The following is a 14,903-nucleotide window of genomic DNA, read 5'->3' on the forward strand; positions in this document are numbered from 1 at the left end:
GAGTAAAGTGTAATTTCTGTTTAGTTTAAAACACATTTTCTGGATAGGCATCTGGTCTCATCAGTTCCCTGCATTTGTTCCTATGATTAATTACCCTTGCTGTTAAAAATTTATGTCTTACTGCCTCTGCTTCAAGAAATCCCTGAACTGCATGTTGCTGGAAGCTGGAAGAACATGCTTGGAAAGTACCACAAAAAAAATACCTTGCACTCACACTGTTTCTTAGGAATTGTGCAGAGACTACGTGTGCAAGACATGACACTACTGAGGAGCCTCTGATTTGACCTGTTAACAACTGTTCTTGTGCAACGAAAATTTTGTTGCATTAAAGTATTTTTGTATTGTAACAGTTACCTCTAAGCTATCATTTTGATGCACTGAATAGATTGAACACTTACATTTTTTGCTACAGCGAATTTTCTTCTGAATCAGTTCTGTGGTTCTTCTGTGCCCCTTTCTCCTGTTTTCAAAAGCCTTTGTGGAAGCAGCTCCAGTGAGACCAGTATTAGACTCTTCCACTTACAACTGACTTCACCAAAGTAGAAGAGTAAGTCTTGCCAATGTGACTGCGTAGAGGAAAATCCATTTCTCTGTTACCTATTTATACAGCTGAGGCTCCCAATACACAGTTTCCAACACGATGGGCTCCAACCACTGGACTCCAATCAATGCCCCTTGGAAGCATCAAACATAGGGGAATTTGTACACGTTGCTCAATATTTTTGGAGGTTCCTAAGGAGTTTGAATCTAGTTAAAATGTTGCATTTAAATCCCATCTGCAGCACACACAGCTTCCTCAGGCCCATGACTGCAGACCTCTCTTACTCCACATTCCAGTTCTGATCCCACATGAATGTGAAACTGAGATATATCTTTTGAGACCCATGAAGTTAAAGTAGGAGGAGATAAGGACCTGGTAGGCAGATTTGGTGTCTTCTATCATGGAAGACGTTACAGTTGGTTGCAAAAGAAACTCATATCATTAACACACAGTAAGAATCACTGCAGCGCTGAGCAGAGGGAGCACATCAAAATATATGAGACAGGACTGAAATGCTCATACACATTTACCCCCTTTAACGTYGCCATAGCTCCATGCTGCCATCCCTGTGTCACCTGTACATTGTCTGGCTCGGCCATTACCAACCATCAAGAAGGACTCCTGTCTTGATTTACCACCAACACAGTGGACAGACCTTTACATCTCAGGGGTAAACATTCCAATGGATTAACACCAAACCTACTGTAAAAATGTACAATCTGAATTTATCTGACTTCAACTTCTAACTACTCAGTCTGATAATACCTTTCCTGCTAGGCTAAAGCCAACTCCTTCTGGGAATACTTTCTTTGCCATAAAAAAAATCRAGATCATGACTTGACTATCTTATAGAGGAGACAAGTTGAACTGGTTCTTTTTGCCCTTCAGTGTGATGCAGGTTTCTGCTAGATTTATACAATCTTCTCTGAAGGCTTTCCATCTGCAGCCTCCTCTCTAACCGGGGAGCAGCAGGAGACGTGCTCGGAGACTGAGCACCCTTCCTAGGGAGAACTCAGTTCCCATGTCAGCCTGGGCAACGGTTCTCTGAGCTCTTCCGTATTGGACCAACACCAAGTATCTCACAGTCTGCTGTGCTGATATTGTCAAAATTATCACAGGGAAAAACTGGAAGGACGATAATAAGCAATAGCTCTGCATGGATCGCTTACAGTGCCCCTTGCATACCCTGAGCTGTAAACCATTGGGTTATGGTGTTCTTCAAGCAAGGGGGAGAGCTTGTTTTGCATCAGCATTTGCAAGCTGCATCCAGTGCATTTTATCCCCTGAAGCTGAACCAGAATGTCCCTTGTTTCATGCTAACCACTCCACYCAGGAGCCTCGTCTTCCTTTTCTTCTGACTCCCTCCTGAACATTCATTTTTCATGCTGTTTTACCAATGACTGTCACAACCCACTCCATCCTCTCTGCTACCATATATTGTTGTTGTTTCTGTCTCACTGAGAGTCTCAGGGCAGGTGGGCCATACTGTGCTTGTAAAAGCACTGTGCACACCTGGTGTGATAGAAAGCAACTGCTTAAAAATGTATTTCCTCAATAAACACTGTAACCTGCAAGCCCCAAAKAGCTGTATAACATCAAAGTTATTTTTAAAAAGAATAGCAATTTCTAAATATGTCATTGCAACCACAAGAAGAGCCTATTTTTAACGGCAGTGTATATATTCTGTTTAAGATGAGTCACAAAGGTTCTGCAGCTCCATCAAGCTGCAATCARATCTCTATCCATTGGCTTTATTATTACTCTTTTAACTGTTAACRTTACCTCAAAGGTTTATCCCATACCAGATTTGCTTGGTGGTTCAGGCAGCCACCTGCACAAGGGAATAGACAGTTTCTAATGCGAATGGCATGGAGCCTGGCAGGGTTGCTTTGCATTGCACCCGCTGCATTTCTAGTATACCCTAGAAAAAAAATTTAATAGGGAGGCCACTGCTAGCCATTTAATAGAAAACCCTAGAAAAGCCACCGAGGTACTATGGATCCATCTATGCTACTGGTTACATTACAGCTCTGTGCCATGTAATATGTATGCTGGCATACCCTCTCAAATGCTGCTTTCTGCTTAGAAGGGGTTTCATTCTTTCCTCTTGCATCCTTCAGGCAAAARATTTTTTACCTGACAGCTGCAAGAAATGAACTCCAGGGACTCTTGCTGCCACAGTCACCTGCTTGCCCTACTTTCCTGCTCGTATTTTCCTCCAGTACAAACTGCCAGCCAAAACAACACRTATTTGGGTTTCAGTGCCTCCAGTGTAAGCTTCATTCAGGCAACGTTCACCTCCTGCGGATGGTAAGATGCTCATGTGGTACAGCCAGCAGCTTGGGAAGGAAGGTGGGACGCTAAYACTTATTTACAGTAAGATTCACTGAATCTCTTCTTCTAGAGCTTAGGTACTTGTGCCTCTATGCACATTTCTGACTGGAAGCTGTATTCTTTAATGTAAGAAAGTGGTGCTGAGCTGAGCACAAATGGAGTCATTACACCTTGGCCTTGTTTGCTGGATTTGTTGGTACTGCCCAGGCACCCCAGTGCTTTCCCCTAGGGAGACGTGGTGGCACCAGTTGGGTTTCAAGATTCGGGCCCTGAAAAGCACTTTTCCATCGAACAACACGGTCAGCTTGTCAGTACTGCAGAACTTCCAGCTTGGGCCTACAACAAGTAATTCACCTTCTTACTCTTAATAGATGTTGGACACTCRTATCATATAGACCCAGTGCATCCTATCTGGACACTGCAGAACAATACTGCAGAAGAAGAAAATGAGCCTTCAACAGCTCCTCCTCTGCCCGATTTGGCCTTTTAGATCTCGCAGACCACCAGCTCCCTTGGAAAGGAAGGGCTTTTATTTCGCTCATGGTAGGACGTGCRGTCAGACAGTGGCTGGAGTCCAAAGCTTGGTGTCCTGGCAAGGTGACTGGTGCCGGGATGCCTCATGGCGGTGCAAGGCAAAGYAAGACCAGTGCATTTCATTAAGAGCCTTGAGATGCTGGAGCAGAGATGAAAAGCACTGGTCATTATCCATTACCTGTGACCCATTCACTTGCTGATGTGCTGTTTTTCATCTCCCTGCCCTGCCTGCAGGCAAGCATCCCCCAATACCCTAATCTGTTTTTTTTTTATTCTCCACCATTTATTTTCCTGGAGGCCTTGTCAATTGTGGCTCCATTTTTAGGCCATGCCTTGCAGCGTTGCATATTCAGAAGCACTAAAAGGTTTCAGCTCACGCTAATAAATTCCAGAAAGTCAGATCGTTTATTACGAAGCCAGTATAGGAAGGATTTGAGAAAAGCACGACGTAAGGAAAGAGCTCGGGAGATGAGGAACACSGCCACGTCCTGGAAATACGCAAAGAGGGGGAGTGAGAGAGACGGAAGGGGAGGGAGGACTTGGAAACCCATTAAATGAGGGCTTATCAGCAGATTTATGCAAATCACTTCAAACGCCTTCATTTATTAAAAGTATTAGGCTGCATTACTGTTTGTCTTTGGTCTCCCAATTCGGTTGCTAATGTCTAAGACAACTATTGAAATTAATTTGAAATTGATGTTCCTGTATAATCACTTAATGAATCTCATATTCACTGCCCTTAGCTCTCAGTTGACAAAGGATCTCACCCACCACAAGTAAGAGGTTGGAATACTGACTGTGATTTTAAAACTGTTGCTAAATTACAGTTTGCAAATATTTTACATTTATATCACACACTTCATCTTGAAGGATCTCAGTGTGTTTGAAATGTTATGTAACATTCATTCTTCAGTAAAATTCTATCACAAAAACTTTCTGGGCATCAATCTTCTCACTTCCCTGCATGACTTGGAATTAAATCAAATTTAGCTGTACTATTATGCAAACACAAAATCATATCTGTATTAAAAGATTATTATTAGGGCTGTAAAGTCAGACATTTGTAAGATAAGTGCTGGAGCTATAGCTCTGTGCAATATAAATTCCTTTTTCCATATATATGTAGCATACATACAATCTTTAGTTTCTTGATCATATATTTTCCTAAACTCATCCCCCTCCCTCAGAGGACTTACGCCTTATTAGCGTTCAAGAAAAAGCTTCTTTTAAAACTAGCGGAGCAGAGGAAGCTAGTGACTTGTAGAGTCCTTGCCTCATTCATTACAAAAGCTGCAAAGTTTGTAATGCATGTTCCTCCGTTTCTGGGTGGCTGACTTGATACCCCATAAATCTTGATTGGCAGAAATGCTGAATACGCACAGCAGTAACTGAAGCCAAGGAAACACTTGAAAATACAGAGCATTTTACATACTACTGAATACTCCAAAACATGAGGTCCTGGGGTCTCACACTGAGCACTTAAAATTCGTACACACTTCAAAGARGGGAAAATACTTTTCTGTCTCTTAGGAGTGTTGGAAAATGTATTAGAACATTCATAAAACACTCTGACTGCTGCGATACACAGAGAACCAACATTACTCACTCACTCTGTAAAGCAGGGCTTGAACAGAGTGCAATAAATAAGGAACAGGACACACTGTGACCCAGCAGAAGAAAGTATCTAACGTAGCTGTTCATTCTGTTCTGCAAACTAGCTGACATAAGGATCCTATGGAAAAATAGCACGAGCTTTTGTAAGGAGACAAAGGAACGGAATTTAAAGCTGTCCAGATAACCTTAMTTATGACCACTCACGATTTTGTATGTTTGTCTAACTTTGCACTTAAGTTTGTATAGTTTCTTAAGGACCAAGGTAAAGTCAACTGAGAAAGCCAAACTAATTAGCAATCACGGCACCTTTTTGAATGCTTTCCTCTGAATTAACTAACTAGTGCTTTGCATTAGTACTTCCTCAACATCCAGAYCAGAGCTAGCCGGCTTTCTTCAAACGGGAAAGGCTTCCAAATCTTCCGATCATGGAGAGCTTCAGGTGCMCCTCACGTTCCACAGCACAGCTCAGAAGTGTAACGACACTGCAGCAGAGTCCCGCAGCTCAGCTGAGGGCCAGGCTGGCAATGAGGTTAGGTCCCAAAATGCAGGGAAAYGTTCACCTCTTCCCACAGTCAGGAATTCAGACTATCCAGCAGCAATATTCGCTCCCCATTCCTACCACATGCACATCTTCCGGCTTCCCTGCACTCGAGTCTTTGCCAAGCTCACTTTCTCCACAACACTCCCATCCTCACCAGTTTGCGGATCCTTTTTCCCAAAACCCTGTCTCCTCTCAGCGTGTCTTCCCTCCCTCTCCCACAGCATTACCATCTCCCCCACTTTATGCATACCTCAGCTAAACGGGTATCACTGAAACAAGACCAAGGAAGAACTACAAGGAAAACCTCTCCCAGCATAAATGATCTCAAAAGCTCCAGTCTCCAAGCATGTAGAAGATTTAAGTTGTAAAACAAGTAAATTAGAGTGAATTGCTACAGTGGCATCCTTCACATTCCAGCTTCCCTCTAGAATACTAAAGCTTTCAAGGGCCAAAAAAAGGGGGGGGAGGAGAAAAAATCTTTAGCTTCAGTCTCAAAACCAGTTGGGTTTGAATATTTTTAGGAAAAAAATGAAATCAGTCAATCTGAAATAAAAACGTTCCAAAATAATTTTTCTAATAGAAAGTTTTAAATAATAGAATTTACATTACTCTTGTGCAGAGAGTAAGTGAACCATCTTGCAGAAACAAACTATATAACCACATGATAAACTTAAGGGCAAAACCCCCTAAGAATAGTGGTAATTACACTGGCCATCAGTCTTTGAGTGCTTGATTTTGCAATAAGCTACACTGTCATACCATTTTATACGCAATTTCTTGTTTACTTCTTTGCAACATGTTCTCTTATGTGGACAGTATTACTCAAAACATATCACCAAACATCTTCAAAGTGGATTGCTCGGGGGGTGTTCAGATACCTGCTAGCAGCTGAAAGTTATTACTGAAATACTGCATGGGTGCAGAACCACCTTATCTCAGCCTAGTTTTCCTCATTTCTAGTCCTGAGAAATTGGGGGGGGGCCACTTCTAATCTTTTCTAACCTTTTGCATCATGTTGTTACAAATACAAAAAACAATACTGAAAGGCAACTGTGGCTCAGTAAAATCTAAGCAAAATTTCTTGAGGCAAARATGCCTTTCTGCCTCAATGGCTTCCTCCTGCTGCTATTAAAGGACTACTGCTGCTGCCAGCAATTGATGTGTTAGGGCTGCTTTAGCCATGTTTCAAAAATGGTCTATAACAAGCAGTTGCCAATATCCAAAGATTGCTTCAGACCTTTCCATAATTCTCCTGTTGTCTTATTTTCATCAGTTTCATTCAATTTCCCAAAACAGATCAAAAACAGCAGCAATCCCAGAATTGTATGCAACATACTATTTCTTTAACTCCCAACACTGACTTGAGGTTGTTTGCATTGCTATTTGCTGCTCAATTTACAGACTTTTGGTTTGTTACTTATCAAAATACAAATTGCAGGACTTTGTATTCCAGGCTCCATATGTCAAACTGCACAAGTCATTTATTTGAGCATAGGCCATGTCTTGTTCAAGATATCATCCTTTCTTTTCCCACAGTGTAGAATTGGATACACTAAACGTATCTAAATTCCATCCAAAACATTTAGTTTTGCAAAACCATTTAGATGATAATGTCAGGTCTCCGTCTTACAGAGCTATCTTCAGAAAGCAATACTGGGCCACAGCAATTTTTGTCTCCACTATAAATACAAGAACAGGTCACATGAGTAACTTTGGGGAAGGATATCATCTTCCCTGAATTTTGTATTAATATATGCAATTATAACAAAAGATACTCAGTTATCTAACAATGATAAGGAAAGCATTTACTGTCACTACTAAGTTTTCATCACCTAATACCTTTACTCCGAAAACTTGTTTTGAAAAAACTTTAAATCTTTGCTGTCCTGCAATGAGCTGCCTGCCAAAACACAGTTAATCAAATTATATGAGCTCATACCTTTACTTGTMCCTTTATACTGAAAGCAAAGCAATTTTTTTTTTTCTTTTTTTCTTGCAATCATGGTCTGCATTCGAGGACTGCCATCTCCCTATATCTTTGTGTACACTAGACTTTAACAGCTCCTTTGGAGAGGATTCATGGAATCAGTAATGGGTTTTGTAATTTTCACCTTCTGTTTTCTAGTTCAGATAGTAATCGAATCCAGTCACTGCTGTTGTATTTTTCTGGCAACTATTTGTTGGCCTCCATGAAATGAGTTGGAAGTTTGATTTCCGTTCTCAGCAGGCATGTTCGTGTGATATAGATGAACTGCTATAACTGGCAAATTGAAGGCAATTTCAGCAGAGATTCCTAGGATTAAATAAGCATGAGAACAAAAATTTCTTCTCACCTCCACAGAGGTCTCCTCTTTAACAGGCTTGAGACATGACAGAACAAGACTGGTGAATTTGGGTTTCTGCTGTTGTAAAATGTATTTTACAGGGGGCTTTATTTTTCAGGGCTATCAAACCAGCACCCATGCAAAATTACTAATGAAAATAAAGCAAGTCATTATGAAATAAAATCCTGAAGCAAAATAAACTTTATCAGTCATCAAAAATATTTTCTATTTCTGTTGCATTTTAATTGGAATATATTAGTATTTTATTTCCCTTGACATCTCAACCTCCCCAWCAAAAAAGGAGTTTGAGTATTCATTCTGATAATACTCATTTGGTTCTCCTTGGTTTCAGTTCAATAACATCAGCAACTGAAAGATCACCGATAGCATTACAGGCAAGATTATAAACTCTGTCACACAAGGCATTTTGGAACTGAAAAAGTTATCAGTTTGGCATAGGTTGAACATACAACTAGGCTAAGTTTAAAAACTTTATTTTTCATACAAAACAATAATAAATCCAAGGAGATAATGAACTAAATGTTTCTTCTTGTTTCCCATTTTTTTCTTCTTCTCAATATAGTCTATCCACAGTTCAATGTTAAACTACTCCATATTCAGCAAAAACTATGAGGTTTCCATCTTGTATCCATGTTTTTCTAATTCAGCTCTGTATAAAAAAAAAGATAAGTATATTGAAACACAAAATATTATCAGTCACTTGCAGTTTTAAATATAATGGATAATATACAATCATTTTAAACAGTATGAACAAGAAGTCATATTGCTTTTTGATTAACATCAATAACTAACCTCACTTGCTTTGTAGTTCTTCAGCCTAGTCAGTCTTGGATGACTTGAAACAAACTCTAAGTAAAATATTCAAATATTTGTTTTCAGCGTAGTTACTGTCCTCTGTTACACTGTGGTAGGAGTTAGGTTATATGGTGCAACACAGTACCTGTGAGTCAGCAACAACTCCAGACACATTAGAAAAAACAAAATTTTGTTTTCTGCTGGTTATGCTCAGAGTTTCCTTGAACCCAATGAACGTGCTRATCTGATGAATTTAAAAATACATGCATTTCCAATTTTTTTAACACTACTGGACTGCAGTACTTTTAAATCTCAGTGAGATCTACTCTCCAGCAAACAATTTCAGGTGAGAAGGATTGCTTCGTTCACCTGGCTGCAGCCAGGACAGCATGTCTGTGACCGCAAAAGTTAACCTTCTTTTCTGTCCCTACTTGCCTCCATCACACCAGCCAGAACTATCTCCTGTGTATCTCTTAGTTACAGCATATGGTGTCTAGATATTATTGGAAAATAGTTCAAATCTCTAAAAACATTTTAAGTTGCTTGAAACACTTAAGTGATGGAATTTTAGAAACAGAGGACCGCAGCATTTTCTTTTTGTAACTGCTGTAAATTACCCTAACTATGAATTTGGGATAGAGATTACTAAATTGCTTTACAATAGAAAAGTTTCTTTTGACTCAGTCAAGAAGCAAGCACATACTTTTGTTTACAAAAAATGCAAAACTTCAGTTTCCAGAAGCAAGATGAAATAAAAACAGGCTGTAGAATAGCAACACTGCAATCCTTCATTTTAACACTAGTATATGGACACCAGTACTACCCACTACAATTAAGACATTTATCAAAGGCTTGTCAAAACTATGATGATCAAGAATGCCATACTTTAAAAGTTCCTGTTTTACAATGCACCAAATCCATTTTCAATATTACAACTTAACCTATTAATTTAACTGCTTTTCAACCTTGTAGCAAACAACTATATCAGACTTAATTCTCCTATCTGCTACACATCGGTCATCCGAGTTCCACATGGCAGGTCAGACCAGAGACTGTTTAAACAAGCTGTATTACAGACAGTTTGTTTTGCATCCAACATAGAGATGGATTAATTATAAAATGAGAATTTGAGAGTTTGTATTGATGGTTAACACACCTTAAGTTATAATTTAGAATCAATAAAGGGTTAAACTTAAACGACAAGTGACAGAGAGGACTAAACAGCTAGATTAAAGGTACTTGAGTTACTATCACTTCTTTAAAAAGCATATTATGAAGAGTTATTTTGCTATTGTTTCTCATAAACAACATGCTCACCACACACAGGAAAGGAACTTTAACATTAATTTGGACAAATTTGCCAGAGCTCACTTATCTATTTGGACCAAGAACAGCAATGCTATTTGGAGGTATAAGAAAAAAAATTTATACTAACATACTTTGCATATCATATGATATAAAAGATAACCTTGGACCTCCTGCTATTAATCTTGCAATAGATTTCAGAATTAGCTCTGAACCACACACATGTAGGCTACATAGAAACAGAGTTATTTCTGTTAAATTGAAGTGTGAACTTTGATACAATTTGACAAAATCTTTGTACTGTCTTAAGGTGTATAACACTAAAAAAGCCCAAAGATGTTAGTAACATGATAGTTAACTGTGCTATGAGCCCTAAGATAGGGCAGCACATGGAATGGAGCTCTAATCCCACAAATCTTGTTCTGAAAGACTTGAGACAGATAAGCATGAAGCAGAGCTTTTCTTCTATTTGTTTCAGATCTATATTTTCTAAAGCGAGCAGACTTCAAACTTTCAGATATAACCTTCTAAACAATGCAGTTTTTGAACCATTATACCCTATTTTTAAAATAGTAAGTTAAGGATAAAAAATTACCTTAACTGATTGGAGAAATCGTCTTCTACATTGTCATCATCCCAATTGTCTTCCCAGACATGCGCATCTTCATCTTCATCTAAACCAGTCCAATCTAAAGACAGGAAAAAAAAAGTCTAAGTATTGTATCCTGTATTGCTTTGATATCATGTCCATGTTATACTGGCAGATTAATTCAGCCTCTGGGTAAGAAAGACTCCAGCTGCTAAGAATTCCTCTCTTTTACAGAAAAGTTTTGATCATGCTCAAGTATTCACAAAAAAAAAAAAAAAAAAAAGGACAAAAAAACCCACATCACAATTTCTTGAATTATAATAAAAGCACAGCTTAGTAAAATCACTATATACATCACATCATGGCTTTCAGGATTACAGATTTATGAGGAAGATATATTTTGCAGGCAAATGGAAAAGCTCTAGTAACAATGTAAAAAGACAAGATGGTTGAGTACTTGACTCCTAAAAGCTCAAAAAAATGGTGTGCAGTTCCAACAGTTTATATTTAATTTTTTTTTTAATTTAAAAAGTAAATATATTATCAAATGCTTTTACCAAAACACAAAAATCCTCAATCCACTCAGATAAGACTTTGACAGTCTATGGATAAGTGACAAAAACATATCTGTAATACAGAGGCAAAGGCAAATTGAAACAGACATTTGCAAACAGTAGTTGCTACCAATAACTACCTACTTCTGGGTTCCTAATACAGTAGGAGCTGTTTCCTTACAGAGAGAATAGACTAAATGTCAACTTTTAGCTTAATTTTTAATTTTAAAAATTGTAATTTGGTACACTATTTTTGACAAAGTACTGATCATTGAATTAATTCTTCATTACAAAAAAAATTTAACTAACTTGTGTAAAAAAAACAAATAAAAAAACAGAAAAGCATAGAATCACTACATAAATACAAGTTGGTTAACTTGATTTTAGACCAAGTCCCTCACAGTTCATCAATTCTTTTTCACTGACAGACATCAAGTTTTTTCTAATGCAGTCCCTCCATCCCCAAAGTCCTCCCCCAATTGTTTCCTCAATATTCTGATTTTGTTCTAATACTGTGACAGCAGGATCCCAGTAGGCCTCACATTTGAAAACGTGCAGTTCTTTGAATGTAAAAGTAGTAAAAAAAATCAAGTCCAGTTATTAAATCAACACTAAAAGCTTTATTGACAGAAAAGATAGTTTTGACAACTGTGACCTTGTATTTTGTATCTGATAGACTACTAGTATATCTAAAGAGATTAGATTATTCCTTCCCTAATCCTAAACACTTTTAAATTCAGTAAATCATCTGCTGCCCATCCAGAGAAAGCTCTGATGACTAAGGCCCAAAGTAACATAAAACACTGACAGAACTACGGAAAAAAAAAAGATAAGGGAATAAGAGATTAAAACCAAATTGACTGTGAACAGCTTTATAAGAACGAGGGTTGGTTCTTGAATTATTTTTTGCTCTTTTCTAACACTGACAGGCAAAACATCATTAATATGAGATTTACCAGAACAGAAAATCCATTTGTAACTGATTAAAGACATAGATGTAGAAGGCAGTAAGATTAAACTTCCCTGCCCAAATATGTATATTTTATTATACTTATTCAGTTTTTTTACTTTGTATGAAAATGCTAATGGTCCTAAGGAGAGCAAAGAAAGAGACCAGGGAGAAAATTTAAAGAGAAAAATATGCAGTACAGAAAGAAAAGAACTACCTGAATTTAGTTTCTGCTAGTTGTTCAATAGGAAGGATTTTATTTTAGTATTATCTGCAATAAATTTTGCTTATTTATACAATATACTTGATTTGTCTCCCTAAAAAAGCACGCTTTATTGTTTATGCTGTTTATCCGGATTTCAGAGATACAAGAACAAAGCTCAAAATGGTTTGAAACAAACAGAAGGTCAAACTTCATAAACAGGTCAGACTTAAAGATTCCAAAGAACCATAATGACTAATATCAGCACAACATACACAACAGCTTCAGTCACAAAAAATCAGTTGGAGAGATTGCTGAAACATGCTCCAAGTTTCGCTGGGTGAAGAAGAGTCAAACTGGCCCATGTCATCTTCGACTTGGGGCAGGGAAGGAAGGGAGAGATAAATGAGTGAAAGTAAACCCTGAAATATATTCTCACAGCTGTAACTATGTGCTCAACACTATCTGGATGTTGACACTATACACTAGAATTGCATACTGAAGTTACTCATCTAGTTACACTATATGCCTGTGACTTGGTAAATAAAAAAAGAAAAGATAAAAAAAGCATTATGTTGGACAGATTATCAAGAACATTTGATAGTAGCATTATTACTGTAAATCAAAACTATAAAATTGATTTTGATAAACTTGCCATGGTTGGACCCCTTAAAAACAAAAACACTGACCAGTTTATTTTGCTCTTGAAAAAGAAAAACAAAAATTCTTTCTAGAGTAAAGGATTAAAAAAAACCTGAAATCCTATCACTTTATACTCCTGAGAAGAACTGTACAAGAAGTTCGTAAGTGACCAATTCACATACACTTAAAATTGTCACGCTGTATGTCAAATAAAATGTTCCATAAAAATAGAACATCTGCTTTAGATCCTTAGAACTTTTCTTGAAACAGTTTATCAAATCAAGTTTAAGTAGGAATGCTTCCCCTAAATCCAGTGTTTTTATCCTTTAGTGTAAGTTTGCGTTATCTGATTTCTTTTGGATATGAATAATCGGGTAATAGAATGCAAACTCTTTTTGCTGCACAGAAGGATTGTGTTTTCATGTGAAAGAACAAATATTTGACAAGAGTTTGATCAAATATTTATCATGATACCTTCCAAAGAAACTGAGGAAAACATTAAAGGTGGCAAGAAAATTCTTTACAACCTCTTAACAGTATTATTTCACTGGCAGATTTAATCAGGCCTCCTTAGCAGTTCTTAATCTTTGGAAGATAAGATCTACAAGAAACTTGATTGTGGTCACTATTTAATAAAACTTGCTCTGCCCAGAGAATTTGCCAAGCATCTCAACTATGGATGTTTGGTTTTAGCAGCACAGATAAGATTCAAGTACAATTAACTTGATTTTGCTTGGTTTTAAGTATATTGATGCTCATTACTCATGAACTCAATGAGGAGTTCCCTTCAGATTTAAGGTGATTTAATTTACCGTAATTATTAGTTTTTTCCAGTTTCTGAAGACATTATAAAGTTGATATTTTTAGTCTGGTTCACCTATTCAAAGAATGTTTCTTTCAGAGTGGCAACAGAGAAACGAAGGTAAAATCATGACAAAAGTTGTCTCTACTGACACTGTAAGAAATACTGAGCCAAAACCCCCAAAATTTTAAGATCAATTGAGATTAATGCAAAAACTCAAACTAGCAGAAAACAATGAATTGAGAAATATTCCCGCTTTGTGGGCAACTTACAGGCAACTTTTATAAGAGCAATTCAGTGCACTGGCCAACCCAAAATTCAGAAGCATGCTTCCAGGATTTTCTTCCAGCCTACAACCAATACTTAATTTACATTAAGTAAGAGAAACAACTTTTGCCTGTTTAGAAAACACATATGGAAAAAAAAAAAAAAAAAACAGCATTCTCAAGTTTGTTTCAGCTATCAGCTTAACTACTTTAATAACTTCCTCAGCTAGTAAGGGCAAAAACTTTTTTTAAACAGGTAATGAGGCTCTTGAGCTAGACTCATATAAGGCTCAAAGAATTATATACAATGAAGATAGCACAGAGAAATCTCTGACTTCCATCCATCCATTTCTCATCATCCACAGCTCAAGGCAATTCCCAGGATTAAGGACATACAGGAAACCGACAATCATGCCCTTGAGGGAATCTTTTAAGTCTGTAAAAAGACGCTGAGCCAATGAAACACATGATGTTCACCGAAATCCAGATTTTGATTCCCTCATTCATTAACTTTTTTAACGACAAAAAGCAAGCCAGCATATAGATTTGTGCTTCAGAAGACAGAGATACAGAGGGAAGGCAGACAGCTTTATTCCCTTCTCGCATTTCCCCCACCTTACACTCTCTCAGCCACCTGCTCTCCCTCGCCTTGCTCACCGAGGTGCCCTCGCCTTCAGCTGCGCGTCGCGCAGTGACACAGCACTCTCCGCGAGGAGCGCCCGGCGCCGCCAGCCCCGCTGGCCGCCGCCGGCGCATTCGCACTTCATCCCGACTCTCGCTCGGTTGCGCCGTGCGGCCGGGGCGCCGCAAGGCTTCTTCTGCCTCGCCCAAGCAGCGCACACAGAGACACTAGCTATGCCGCGGCGCCGAGCCGCCGCCACCGCCCCGCC

The 14,903-nt window shown here is 38.3% G+C and overlaps 1 long non-coding RNA gene across 1 annotated transcript in view; it reads right to left on the minus strand.

Moving 5' to 3' along the window:
* Positions 1-8,366: 8,366 nt before the first annotated feature.
* The window catches only part of LOC146592743 (uncharacterized), a 6,895-nt gene continuing 358 nt past the window's right edge, over positions 8,367-14,903 (minus strand). Inside the window, exons 2-3 of the long non-coding RNA XR_014896531.1 lie at positions 10,605-10,698; positions 8,367-8,558 (exon numbers count right to left, since the gene is read on the minus strand). This is a non-coding gene — a long non-coding RNA (uncharacterized LOC146592743). The remainder of the gene's footprint in view (positions 8,559-10,604; positions 10,699-14,903) is intronic.

This window comes from Rhea americana, unplaced genomic scaffold (genome assembly GCF_003343005.1).
Source record: "Rhea americana isolate MKP2758 unplaced genomic scaffold, rheAme1 scaffold_32, whole genome shotgun sequence".
Lineage (NCBI taxonomy): Eukaryota > Metazoa > Chordata > Aves > Rheiformes > Rheidae > Rhea > Rhea americana.